The 14,885-nt window shown below is 38.2% G+C and overlaps 1 long non-coding RNA gene across 1 annotated transcript; it reads left to right on the top strand.

The window, feature by feature from the left end:
* Nucleotides 1-904: 904 nt before the first annotated feature.
* Nucleotides 905-12,161, top strand: LOC148934727 (uncharacterized). The gene is made up of 3 exons (XR_016141023.1): nucleotides 905-1,043; nucleotides 1,108-1,246; nucleotides 9,675-12,161. It is a non-coding gene; the product is annotated as an uncharacterized LOC148934727 (long non-coding RNA).
* Nucleotides 12,162-14,885: the final 2,724 nt, after the last annotated feature.

The raw sequence follows: 14,885 nt of genomic DNA on the forward strand, positions 1-14,885 counted from the left end.
GTACAGGATGTTCTTCTTTCGCCGCGCATTGTGTCGAGCTTGTCCGCTTAATTAAAAATCTCGGATGGCACATTTTCTTATTCTCTCTGATACCACTGCCCATCGCGACTTCGTTCTTCCGCTTTCTATTGCTTTCACTGAAGAAATTACACGCGGCTGGGTGTAATCGTTAAAAAAAACCACATTTCATTGAAAACATATCGACGTGTGTATCAAAGTTTTCTGAATATGCGAACTACGAAGGATTCACTATATGATTTGAAGAACAAATTTTTTTATATTTACTTTTAATTTAAGTCGTTTCATATATTCTTTCGGATCTAAATAAGTACGTTTGTATGAACAAAGTGATAACGTGTTCGACACACAGAATATTATTTAAAAAATTAAGAATATCTCAACAGTAAATAACAGTAAATTTGACAGACATCTCTGAAAATATGTCATTTTTTAAAATTAATTAACAACAAAATTAATTAACATAATACTTTGAAGCATTCATAATTAAAGTTCCTCGAATAATATAAAAACGTAATATTAATAATTTATATTTTTAATAAGCTTGATTTTATAGATTGATTTTATATAGACTTCAAATCAGCGTTAGGACTACCCGTCATTGTCAGATACTTGTGCTTTGTATTAACAAAAATGTAATTCAATGGTATATATACATATTTATATAATAAGTATATATACATATTTATATAATAAGTATCAAATTAAAATGATTCTTTATCAATAAACTGCATAATTTATTTATAAATTAAGACAGTTTAAAATAGCGAACAGCATCCAAACTTTTATTTGAAGAGAAAAAAAATTAAAAAGAAAAGTAATCTAATTATAATAACGAAAGATATAATATTTAGCTTTCGGGACAATCACTCCATTAGACGTCGTTTACTTCCTTTACCCTTCATCTCCCTTCATCTCGTCCCCGAGATACCCCGAAGAGTACAACGGGGCATTCGCGGCCTGGACGTGGTGAGTGACGACGTCGGTGTAGAGGCATGTCGACGGCGGCGCGCCGGTGAGGTGAGGTGAGTTAACTCTCGAGGTCCGATTTATAAGAACCGCAATGCAAGGGAGTGTAACGGCTTCAAGGACGCATACGCGCATACGCGCCGGCTCTCCCAGGAAACTGCTAACCGACATCTGCGAGGACACACGCGGGTTGCATCTGGCTCGCTCGGCCGGGCCGTGCCGCAAAAAAACCAGTTGCCGATGCCGCTCTGAATCGGAGGTAAGTGAGGGATGGGAGGCTCGCGAAGGATGAGGGCCGTGGACATGGATTCCGCCGCGCGAGGGACGGAGGGAGGGACGTTTTTAACGAAGGTACGTTCCTGACCTGAAAAGCGCGCTTCCTCCATTCCATCTCCTCCATCTCGTTAACGTTTCGCGCACGACGGCGGCACGACTCTCGTTCCGCAAATAATACGATATTATGCGTTTATGGGTGATTTATGGGGCGCTTATGATACGTTACGTTATTTTTCTGCGCGGGGCGCGATGCTATAATAGAGATATTCCGTTGCGTAAATCCGACGCGTGAGCCTTGCGCAATGTCGCTTCGGCGCGCCGTGCGAATCGCTCTCGATAATATACGAAACCTGCTAGGTTTTTTAATATCGCCGGTAACGGCCGGCGTAATGACGCGAATAATAAAAAGTAATAACGTCCGTTATCGCGTCGTTAATGATAATTAGAAGAATCCAGTAATCGTGCAGAGCGAAATATCGCGAGAATGCCTTCTATCCGCAATTGTGCACAATTACAATGCATTTAAGTGCACAATTTTTCGAGACACGCAAAATTCAGTACGGCACAATTTATTGGAAGCGCAATACCGGAAGAAGTTACAAACCCCCGGTCATTTTCTCAACTTTCTTCCCGCTTTTTATCGCCCTCTACGGTAAGCAATGGCGTTGGTAAAGACGATCGTTAACATAATCGTTTCGTTCTGCATCAATGATGCGACAAACGGTAATTTGGAAAGATGCTACTAAATTTCAACATGGTTATTCGACGATCAGATAACATTGAGTCGGGCTTGACGATCGTCAAACAGGTTGAGCAATAACGGCATACACCATTAGTCGTAATATAAACGATGTAAATTGACAATTATATTAAACGACTGGGGACTTTCAACCAGAATAATCGGTAGATTAACGCAGCGACATCCGAATCAGCATAATAATGATCATGTCCATTATGTTCTCACTTTATACAAGCTATATATTACGTTTAATAGTCGCAATCTTTTGTTATATATCCCACTATATACTGAGAAACAATTCATTGATGCAACGAGGTCGGCAGCGCTTTACGTTGCTTCGCTAAGGCGTATTTCAATCAGTGGCGTAGCTGCCTGTTTTCTGTACAACTAATTCGCGATTTCGTCACAAGTAGAATCGAAAGCACAAAGTAACATGACAGAATGTTCGGCGTACACATTTAACAGCTTCGATTACGTGCTACAAATGAGCCACATGGAATAAATAATTTCGAATTTAATTTTCGCAACAGTAATAATATTGATTTAAAAAAATAATAGTCTAATAAATAATGGTCTATTTGACGCGAGACAAGACTTTTCTCATTAAACTTCTAGGTCGAAAGGAATTCATAAGGAAAAATACACATTTTCTTATTTTGTTTTTTTATTTTGAAAAATTTGAGAAATCTGAATGCGTAGAGCGCGCCATTGCGCTTTAACACGCAGCAAAGCCGACGACTGCGGGTAATTTCGTCTTTACGAGCGATCGGTTTCACGATCCTTGAACGTGCTCGACAACGGCAAGGAGAAACGACGTAGGAGGTGTTCCTCCTCCGGGCGCGATCGGAAACGTCGAATGATCTTTGGTAGCACCGAAGGCGGACAGCCGGATTACGATGGCAGCGATCGTCAACGTCGTGTTTTCACTCACGGCAAGGACATTATTAATGACTCATATTTATTGCGTACAATATTTTTTGAGAAATCATATTGATAAGTGTTACAGCATTATCTATTACAAGTGAGCAACAATCATTCTACGGTAGATATTATGATTTAAGAATGAAGAAAAGCAAATTATATGTCGATGGATGTTGGAATGGATGACTCGTCCGTTTATCAATTGACAATTTTAATTTAAGGAATGTTTTTTTTTTCGAAGAAAGTCTAGTCAAATTTATTCAATTTATATTTATATTTATATTCAAAATTTATACATATATTGTATATATCATTTTAAAAATCATCACTCATTTTAAAAATTTCACAAATAAGTCTATATGAAATGTGTGTGTGTGTGTGTGTGTGTGTGTGTGTATCTATTAGCACAAAATATCACTGTTACTATTACACTGTTTTTCTTCCTGTCACGTGCAAGCAGTTGCACCATCTTGTGAACAATGAGCTCGGCGTACCTTTTTGCGATTTTAGAAATCGAGCTTAAGGACACTCGATCGAGGATGAAAACGTTTATATCATAAAGCGTAGACATACATTTTCACTGCGAAGACGATGTAATAATATTTTAAACGAGAAATCAATGTTTTTCATATATCAGATGAAAATTGACCGTTGTGATTGAAATAATACTTAAAAAAAGCAATAAAATTTATATAAGAATTTGTGTATCTCAACATATTAATTTTATCTTTTGAGATCTCAGGTACAAGAGATGTAATTATATTTTGACATATAATTATAATTACAATTGGACTCTTTACATAAAGAAAGTAACGACGAATAATATTTCTTCTCTTTACGACTCATATTAAGTATCATTAAATTCTTCATAGTCGCATATAGCAGTATTTTTACGTAATTCATAATCAATTATTAAATTTAACACATATATAAAATAATTGATTTTTTAATTATCATATTATTTTGTGCTGAATGACGTCGTTTAATGTAAACATGAGACAATAAAGACGCAATCGCCTTCCGATTGCGTCTTTATTGCGCGATTACGAACATTTTGCGGCAATCGGTCGGTATTGTTCCCGGTCATTAAGATCGGCAGGCCAAATCGGATTCCATTGCGAATGATAATTGAGCTTCGTTTTCGCGAACACCCCAATTACTCCTTTCTGCCGGCGCTGTCAAAATCATCTCGAGATGTCACGGCCCCTCGATGCGGCGCTAACGATAATGTAAATCACGCCGTCGCGCCGGGAAAACTAATGACCGTGCCGATCGGCTACCAACCGGTAGATTCGCCGGTCAATTGTTTCTTAAGGTTGCCGCATCGCGGTTCAGAGCGAGGAACTTATGACCGACGTACCTCTAACGAATGTTGCCGGACAAATTCGCCAATAGTTTCGCCAGCGCGCAGATCCGGCGTGGAGAAGATCGAAGCCGCTGCCGGGCAAACGATAGCGATCTACAGAGACGAATCGGAGAAGATCGGAAGATCATCGCGAAAAAAAATGCCGCGAAGCGCGAAGAATTGCGGTTTTTATATTCGGGCGCGCTCATATTTCGAGGTGTCGGAGTAAAGAAATTTCTTCATATCGATATTAAATATCAAATACGATTTACAAGACATGTAATTAAGTGAGTTATTATGAATAATCTCGAGAGTAATAGACGTGATAAATCGTGGGCAGTGTAACGAAAGGAAATTCAAAGTTGTTCTACGCCGCCGACAAAATACTTGATGGCGGCGGCGTAGTGCGAGGAAGTCTGGAAATTTTACTTGCAGTACGAGAAGCGAAGGTTCACTTCGCAGAGTATCGTGATTTATCGTGATATTGCGACACAACGAGGTAGCGAAATCTACGTCATGGTGGATGTCTTTTTTTTTTTCAAATGCGTCGATCACGTCGGTGTTACACGATCCCGTTTTACTTGGTTGAATAAACCGTAAATACCAGGCGGTGTACAACACGAGCGAATTAAGAATGCTCGATGCATTTTTATTCAATCGCGAGAAGAGAAAATGTTGACAATGGTGGTTCTCATTGATCGATGATTGACAGACTAGGAAGCAAAGGATACGTTTTTATACCGATTCTTCTTGTCGTGAGGAATAATTTTCACGCATCTATTTGTAGGCTATTATAGAATCTAAAATATATACATTGCGTAATAAAAAAGATAAACTACAAGCTATTTTTGCATATAAATTTTTTAAGTTTTAGAATAAACGGTTAAATTATTAAAGATTAAATAAAAATTAATATTAATATAAAGCGGGAAAAATATTCAAATATTATGTGAATATTTTAAAACGCAATTATTTTTAAATTAGTCATCTCAATTAGGCAAGAAAATAAGAGTGTTTTTTGCATCACAATGCGCATAATAATGCTTTTAAATTTTTTCCGAAGGAAAAAAATCCAATTTTGTTTACATATTTTTTTACATATTTTACATATTTTATGTAAAAAGTAAATGTATGTACGCAGCATTTTTTAAAAATATATGATAATAAATCGAAATAAATTATCGAATAATAACGAAGCGAGATGACTCGATGTATCGGCGACGTATCCATCTGTATCATCGTCTAAAGAATCGGTTGTTCATCAACCGTCCATCCTTGCGTACGAAGAGCAAATCGACACATCCCGTGACTCGTTATCGCCGCCAGATTACCGGATTATGTACTACACGGCCGCGACCGAAAGAAAGCTTTCCCGGTGAATTTGCACCGATGCGAGCGATGCCGAGACGTGCCGTTGATAGCGCACAGCCAGGATTGTTGTTGTGTCAACGATTACCAAAGCGAAAGCGTCTCGCTTGGATAGAGGAAGGAGGGTCGTGGACGCGACGTTGCGAGGAGCACGGCGACGGCGGACGGGACAGAGAGGAAGGGAAAAGGGAAGGGACCTCGATCGATGTAAGAACCGCGAGGCGAGTAATATATACCAACGCCAATAAAGGATCGATAACGACATAAATCGAGACGTACGGATGGTTACACGGGCGGGTTCTTGTACGTGGCGGAGGATCCAACATGAGCGGCCACTTATTATGTGCCTGAAGAACGGGCCGCGGCTCGGGCAGGGTCGTATCATGGGTGGTCCGTCTGTATGCTAATCCGCATTCTTGCGCACGCCAGAACGGGAAATCACGCTTTACCGAAAGTTCAACTTTGTTTTAAGCCGGCTCTCCGCCCCGCGCCCCGCGCCGCTCCGCTCCGGGGCGAAGCGAGCGCGCGCGAGAAAGTCGGAGTCGCCTGTAATTCATATCGTCGGCGTCAGCGCGTTTGTGCATCGCGTCGTGACGGATTAGATTCTATCTGCGTGTCCCTGCGTATTATCTGGAGTTTGTGTTGTCGGGACCGTCGATGCCGTCGTGCGAAGGAAGTTTGTTTCGTGATGCTCACCGCATCGCACAAGCGAATCTCTTATGAGAAGTTGTCTTGCTCTCCTTTGCTCTTTTGCCACTTAATTTTATAACGACGAGACGAAGGATTGGCATTCGTCGCAATTAAGTGTATATAATTAAAATTGATCGATCGCAAGAAATTAACAATTGACATTTATTTTTTAGCAAGTTTTAGACAAGTAACCTACTAAATCGACTTTACTCCCTAATTCGAACTTTCTTTTACCGCGAATCCGGCCGATGGACGACGGAATACTAATTTTCACGGAAACAATTGGCATCTTTATGTTTCACTTTCACAATATCCCGTTCTTCTGCGCGCGCTGCATTTCCCATCGCGATTTCCGTCGCGTGCTATCCACGTTGATTTCGGGGAGGGATGGTAATTTACGACGGCGCAGATCGGTAGCGGCCTGCACGTTCGCGTCTTTTAGAACGACTTCTAACAGCGGCAGATCAGCTCTCTCGCATTGGCGTTTCCTGAACGCGTTTGCCTCGCCGCTCTTACGTAAGGTAGGCGTTTAAATGCAAATTCCAACGCGACGGCCGAGAGTTTCCAGCTAGAGAAGCGGCCGGTCTCTTTATCCCAGAAGCGATGGAAAAGAATGTCGCCCCATAGGATGGTTTCGAAAGGTGCTCTCTGCTCGAGACTCGCGCGGAACCTCCCGGTCGTGCGAGTCATCCGAGAAAAATACGTCCGGCCTGGAATTTTTCGTTAACGCGTAGACGGATCGTTTCGTTCGCGAACGCGTATCAGATGGCGTTAGATCAGATTATAACACTCTGATGAACCTAGGAAAATACCTAAGACTTGAGAAACGTAAGAATAATATTATTACAAGGTTATAACAACACGAGCGAAGTAAGTTACGACGCGTCGGAATAAGTGTTGCTTTAGCAAGTGGGATAAACTCATGGTGTTGCAGTTAGGAATGATGTGTAAGAGCGTTAACAATGATTTTCTTTTAAAAAATATAATACAGTGATCAACGATTATTACGAAGAAGAAGAAGAAGAAGAAGCAACAAAGTGCGTTTCAAATGAGACAGGAAATTTATTGTCGCTCTCATCTTAATAACTTAATTTTAAATGATTGAATGATATGGAGAAAGAGAGAGAGAGAGAGAGAGAGAGAGAGAGAGAGAGAGAAAGAGAGAGAGAGAGAGGGGAGGGGGATTATTTTTTGTCAATAGTACATATGAAAAAATGTTTGATATTACATTGTTCGAATCTTTTATTTTCGAGACCAAAAGACCTATGCCACTTTTTTGCAGATATGCATTTAATTCATATTTTAATTACAACTGATTTCTCATGACTATCGATCCTAACAGCGACCTTAAACCGATCTATTAGAAAGATGATCTGTAATTACTCTTGACTTTCACACATGTAGACTGACACATTGTACACGCTTGCGTGATTCATCGTCCGTTAGTGTACGTCGGACTTAATGATAGCGCTATGTGATGTTTCCAAAGGTGGAGGTCGTAGGTGAGAAACGATTTAATTAAATCGTCGGCTCGCTCGTGTCATCGTCGAGTTTGAACGTGGGCAAAACAAAAGGACTGCTTGTCGGAATGCGGAAGATGCCGAGGCATCGTAATATTATATCTCATCGCGAGATAAGGTCATTGCTCGTACATTATACTGTAACTCATAGAACAAGATAACATAGCATCTGAAAGACATTGTGACCGATTTTTCAAGATTGTACATTTTTATTATAATCTATACAAAATAAAAAAAAAACCTGCATTTTTCAGTTATTAGCCAATTTTTTTTTTAAAAAAAGATTAAATAATTTTTTATAAACTTTTCAGGTTAATAATCCGTTAATAAAGATTAAATACCAGTTTTGTTTTAAGTTTTCATTATTAAATATCTGTATGATTAAAAATGAAATCAAATTTGATTAAAATGTGGATTTTTAGATTGACATTTTAGAACAGTGTAACTCATATGTTAGATATTCCAATTAGAAAGATGACGAAATATATAACATATATATATATATATATATATATATATATATATATATATATATGTAAATCAACCATATTCCGTTTCCATATTTTTCTCGACGACCTACGTTAACACGGAACATTCCGTACGCCGAGGGCGGAGCAGTGAGTCAAGAATCGCGAAATCAGGAATTGTCCGTCGACACTATTGCGGCCGGGCGATAATCTCGAGTAGTTAAGGGAAAAAATGGTCAGCCCACCGTTGCTCGGCCTAGGTGTCATACTGCGTAGGCAGAAGGCCGGATTGCCTGCATCGGTTTGGTATCAGGTCTTTCGGACACAGGTCGTAATGTCTCCCGACGTGGAAAGGAAGCGAGAGAGGAAGGAAATATCTCTCTCTCTCTCTCTCTCTCTCTCTCTCTCTCTCTCTCTCTCTCTCTCCTACCTACAAAACGGCGTCGCGTGGGAGAGAAGACGATAGGATCTCGGTGAAGATCGACTTACGGCTTCCGTCGCATCTGACAGAGCACCATGTGCACGATGTCGACTCCGATGGATAAATCAATAAATAAATCAGCGAATTCCCACGCCTGTCGTGTCTCGCGGTGCCTTCCTCATCTATCTCAAATCTAATTTCTCGACTACGGGAGTAGTTTGTGACGTGTACTTGTAAAAAAAAAAAGGCCACGCTAATGCGCTATTATCTAATAATATCTTTTCAGTTGGTTCAAATGTAATTTATTACTCCCGCGTCAAAGCTTTAACAAAGCATTCAATTTAATACGTCGCATGAGAAGATTGGATAAACTTTCTCAACGTAAATTCGCTAAAGGTAATACGCTCGTTACTTTTGTTGCGGCATTGAGCAGTCGCGTATCTTTGGATGTTGCAATCAAAATCTTGACTCTCGCCGGCGAAAACAAAAATGGCGCTCGTCTAGATTCCTCGCGACCTAATTGGTTTTAACTCCAGACAGACATTAGCGTACTAATCATTATCCGTATATTTCGCCACGGCTCGCCGCATCATGTACAAAATATTATATTACGCTGCTTCATCATGATTCTCGTTGTTCGTGAAGGGACCGTAAAGACGCTTCATAACCGATCACGATACTTGACTTTTTTTGGCACGAAACCTGATTTCGTAAATTACTCCTCGTAAATTAATTAAACGGTCGATGCGGCGAAACATATCGTGCTCTTTACTAAATAATTCGTCACGCAATGACATCGAATATTTTTACATATAATTACGAAGGCAATTTACATCGAGCCAGCGGGGAGAATCAAATTGAATCCAATGAGTCTCGTTAATTTAAACTAGCGCACAAATTAAGTTATAATAATCGGAAAATTGAATTTATTCTGTTTCAGAACTCTACGATCTACGAAGGCTAAATATACCGCTTTTAAAAGAGAAAATTTTATGTTTGATTCATCGGTCACGTGTTATCGCAGCTCGTGCAGCGCTCTTGAGGCTGTTGCGGTCCAGAGAGTATTCCTTACTTTCCCAAAAGAGAAGACTTCTTTATAAGATTATAACATCAAATGTAATGTAATGTTAGATTCTAACTGTCTCACGAAACGGATGATTCGAATTAATATTTCGCTTTCACTTTCGCGGATTTAAAATATTGCCGTAACATCCACCGAGCCACCGTTGTTATTAAATTTATCATCGTTGCATGACCGCGTCCGTCGCTATGTTATTGTGCAAATTAACTGCAAATCGATCCAGCGGCGCTTGTTCGCTCGAATAATTGTACGTGTGTTAAAGATTAGTCCTGTTTTTATAACGGATGTCCGATAAAAGTATACGTGTGTCCGCGATGTGTATGCGGACCTTTGGAGAATGTTTCCCGTCTGGCATTATGAAATTTACACACCACACCTCCAATTACACCACGATTACATCTCGCGCCGTCTTGCGGCGGTGTTCTCGGTGCGCTCCGGAATTTCCGAAGGATTCTAAGAATGAACGCTGGTGGAATGAATGCTGTGTTCTCGCACAAAGGATTACGGCAAGGGTTAACGGCGAGGAAACGAAGGATCGACAAAGACGGAATAACGGCGAGGCGCAGGCGTTTGTGAAATTACTTTACAAATTGCTCAAAACTAGCACGAATGCTTCCGGTAGTTATCGCCTTTACTTTGAGCAATCGAAAACAAATCCAAAGCGGATTCATTCGATAGTTTTGTAATGGATTAACGTAACACTTCTCGCCAAATACTATTAAGGTTTTTTTTTTTATTAATTTTGAATTTTTAAAATTAAATGTTATTTAATAATCAAAATAATCTTCAAAATAGAAGAAAAATTAATGACTTTAAAAATCCATCCAATTAGAGAAGATTGGTCGAATTCGATATCGATTCGATGTCAATGTGTCGATAATTGGTTGATAGATTCCTATCACTTCGCTATCAATCATCAACATGTCGTATGAACATCACCTTTCTTACTGGGTAATATACATAAATTTTAATGTCTTTTAATATAAATTTTAATGCAGTTTCTTACCATTTAATTTAATTCAAATTATATGTCTTTTCTTTGATAATATTTAATGATTAATGATGTACTATAACAATTTAAAATATAAATTTACATAGATTACATTTATTTTTTAATAGCATTACGTTTAAAATAAAATAAATATTCTTTTGCATATAAAAATATTAATTAAGTTAAATTTATCAAATTTCATATTTTCTTAAAAATACATAACACATATTAAAATATATTATAATATAATAAAAACAAACTGACATGTTTATTAGAATAATCTATAATTGTTGCTATGAACAATTCTACATTATTATATAAAAAGTCGATGCATTATGTACATAAGAATATTATGTTTATATTAAAGTAAAAACTCGTGAGATTATCCGATGTAATTGCAATTACATCCTGTGGCACAGCTTCTCTTGGTATTTACATCCCATAACTTACGCAAGTAGACTGTTATTTAGAGTAATTTTAAGTCCATGAATTTACTGTTGCACACCGGACATTATGATACCATGATTAGCTCTTAATTGATTGTTTGTGAAATCTGTCAGACACGTGATATTTTATGTACAACTAACTAACCTGTTATAAATAATAAGCACTCCATTTTTAAAATTCCAAGAAAGGATGAAATCTAAAATGAACAAATAAAACTTAAAATACAAAACAACATAATAATATTATAACATTAATTTATGCATTCTTATTAAAAAACTAACTAAAATATAGTTTTAATGTGTAATTAAAAAATATTATTAAAAATCAGTTTATCTAAATTAAAAAAATTTTATTTATGATAATTATATAATTTAAAAATATATAACGTATATACAAATGCTTATTTGACGAATACGTACCGTGTTATGGCGTCTACAGATATATTGTGAGAGTAATATCTATTAATTACACGTTGCGCCGCTTGTCCTAATGGTTCATGTATCTCTATAATCAGGACTATTAAGTCAAATTAGTCATCTAATGGGCAGAATCGATTTGAGGCGTCGGAACCATTACTTCACAAAGTGGTAATTAATATGAGTGAGTGGAAATCATCCCCGACATTTAATGACGTATTGGCTGAATCCGAGAGCTATTAGATCTTTATGGGTGCGACACCAATTTGTATTATATGATCTCATTACGAGATCAAGGTAAGCATCAAACTTGATGATACGATAAATCTAAAATACAACACAATGCTTATACTTAGCGATATTTAAATTTACATCAATAAAGAGTTAAAATTAATATATATTTCAATTCTCTGTATAACCTCTGCTTTATTTAATTAAAAATTATATGTGACACGTGTAACAGGTTTTGCTAAATTTCACGATTTTAAGTATAATTAACTACAAATTTGAAATAAATGTCCAGTGAACGATGTATAATTTTTAAAATTGCGTATAATAAATAAATAAGTTGAAATAATAAATAAATTGAAATTAAATTAATTGAGCTTCTCGGTGCGTATCGGTAAGTTTAGAAATACGTTTGTATGGAATTTTAAATAGGCGTTCTTCTCGCATAAAGAATTCTCGGAATAAGAAGAAGTCGAAGAAGAAGTTGACTGCCAACTGAGCAATTGGCTTGATTACGCCATTGTGCAGCGGCAGAAACACTTCTTTCGCGCTATTGTCCGGGTGTATCAAAGCGTTGCTTGTGTATCACGAAAAGTCGACGAACGCGTTCGTTGCACGGATTGCCCGATTCGGATCAGTAGAAACTAGATCGCAGTCCATTCGTTCCGGTGTAGCGTTACAAATCGACGAGGGCAAGAGTGTTACCAATCGAAAGTTCCTATCATATCCGATCGCGGAGTGACGAACCACGTTATAACGGAACGTTTCCACTACGACATGCCGATCATAGTGGAAATTGCCTTTGCGGTTACGGACGCTCGTATTAAGTGCAGGCTTCTTTTTCAAGAAAGATGTATGCATCATGCTCCAGAAGTACAAACTCCACAATTCTAAGGAGCAGATCCCGCTCAGCAGGATGTTCAATGAATATCTCTTATCGCGGATTTATTTTGCAACGTCATCACGACTGTAGCGTGATATCATTATTTAGAAGAGATGTGGAGCCGTTAAGAAATATTGATAATGTTATACGTATTACATTTTTTTAACATTTTTTTGCATTTTCTCGGATGTTTAGGACAATACAAATATTTCATATATTTTTACATATAATTAATTATATAAGAATTAATTACGTATAATTATTTGGCAAACAGGTTTATCTGCTTCTTCTATTTGGTTTAAATGCACCGATGTATTTATAACTATTGACCATTAGATGGCTAGTCAGAGTTTTTTAAAATTTTCTTAAGAGTACTTTTAGATCCTTGTTGTACTATATATATATATATATATATACAATCATTAATACCTCCGCAATCGATGTTCTATTTTTACACATTATAGGATCGTAGAAGTTATGTTTCAAAAGTAGGGCAATATTTTGATATTTCTAAAAAAAAGTCATATATATCAAGGTAATGCAAATTGCAAAGGAAAATTATTCACATTTTGAAATGCCAAGAGAAAAATAGCAAAGAAAAATTGCTTAACATCTTCGATAGATAGGTCATTTCACATTTTTTTATCAAAAGAAACTTGAAACTATTTTGTATAGAAAAGTAATTCATTGCGTAAAATAATGTCAATCCGCGTCAAATTTTCTTCAAAGATCTTTAATAATCCAGCAAGCATCTCTCATTCCGCTCGGCTTTGTCGAATTAGGAGGCGAGCACGAGCGAACTGAACTCTGACGATCGTCGTTGCATCGCCGGCGTGGCGCGGCGTGGCGGTCTAACGTGCCCGCTTCCTTGCTTCTCAGAGCCCGGGCATCGGACTCGTGTCTGCGTTACACTTCTAATGACGCACCGCGCGGCATTACGTCCATCGCGACCGCGGTGCAGAGCGCGACGGGCGTGTATACGCGTGTGCGTCTACGTACGTCTTATGCGCAGGCAGGGCGCGTGGCCGGCCAGCCGGCCGACCAGCAGCGCGTTACTTTCACTCGATCTTGCTCGCTCCTGCTCGCTCGGCCGTTCGCTTCGCTCCGGTGCTCCTCTTCTCTCGCTCGAAGCTCCTCGGACTCTGCTCTCCTCAACGGTGGCGCGGGCGCGCAACATCGTCGGCGTGGTACCGATAGGCCGCGATACAGCGCGCCCTTTCCCCCTCCCCCCCCCCCCTTCATCTCATCCCGCGATCTAATCTTAATTACCATTTTACTCTTCCTTTCGAGCGAGTTGCAGCTGCGGCAACTGCGGAAACGCAAGCTACTGACTCGTCGGTTTACCTTTCATCCGCTCCTTTTTCACTTCATTTTCTCTCTGCCCCCCCCCTCTCTCTCTCTCTCTCTCTCTATCTATCTATCTATCTATCTATCTATCTATCTATCTATCTATCTCTATATTTCTATCTCTTCTCTCTCTCTCTCTCTCTCTCTCTCTCTCTCTCTCTCTCTCTCTCTTTCTCTCTCTTTCTCGAATGGAAACGCATTTTCGAGATCGATGAAATCGCGCGCGCGCAGAGGATGCAAAAGATGCATGTTTTAATTGCGATTTTTAGCGCCACACCGGTGAAACGCGTTTTCGCGAAGCGGAAGAGAAACTTTGACACTGTAGGTATATTTGCGAATAATTGGATTTTATATATGTATATATCTCGACATCATCTATTGACCACTAGATGGCTTGGAAGTTTTTCTTAAAATTTTCTCAAATGTTTCTATATCTATCTTATAGTATATATATATATATATAACTATTAATAATTGTTTTCGTACTTCTAAATTAGTAGTACATGTGGTTCATAATTCGAATATATCGGACAAATAGAAGATGCAATATAATAACTCGCAAAGCACCGAGAGTGGTTTCCCATTATTTTTGTCAAAAATTTGAAAATATTATCTAGAAATTATTTTATTATATTAATTTTATTATATAATTACTTTCTAAACAATGTTTAAAGACAAAGTTTTTCAGTTACTTATTTTATAAAAAAAAAATAATGTAGACAGCAATTTTTTTATGTATTCGTAAGAAAAAAAGTATG

Source organism: Pogonomyrmex barbatus, unplaced genomic scaffold (genome assembly GCF_055798465.1).
Source record: "Pogonomyrmex barbatus isolate J1 unplaced genomic scaffold, ASM5579846v1 scaffold8, whole genome shotgun sequence".
NCBI classification, from domain to species: Eukaryota; Metazoa; Arthropoda; class Insecta; order Hymenoptera; family Formicidae; genus Pogonomyrmex; species Pogonomyrmex barbatus.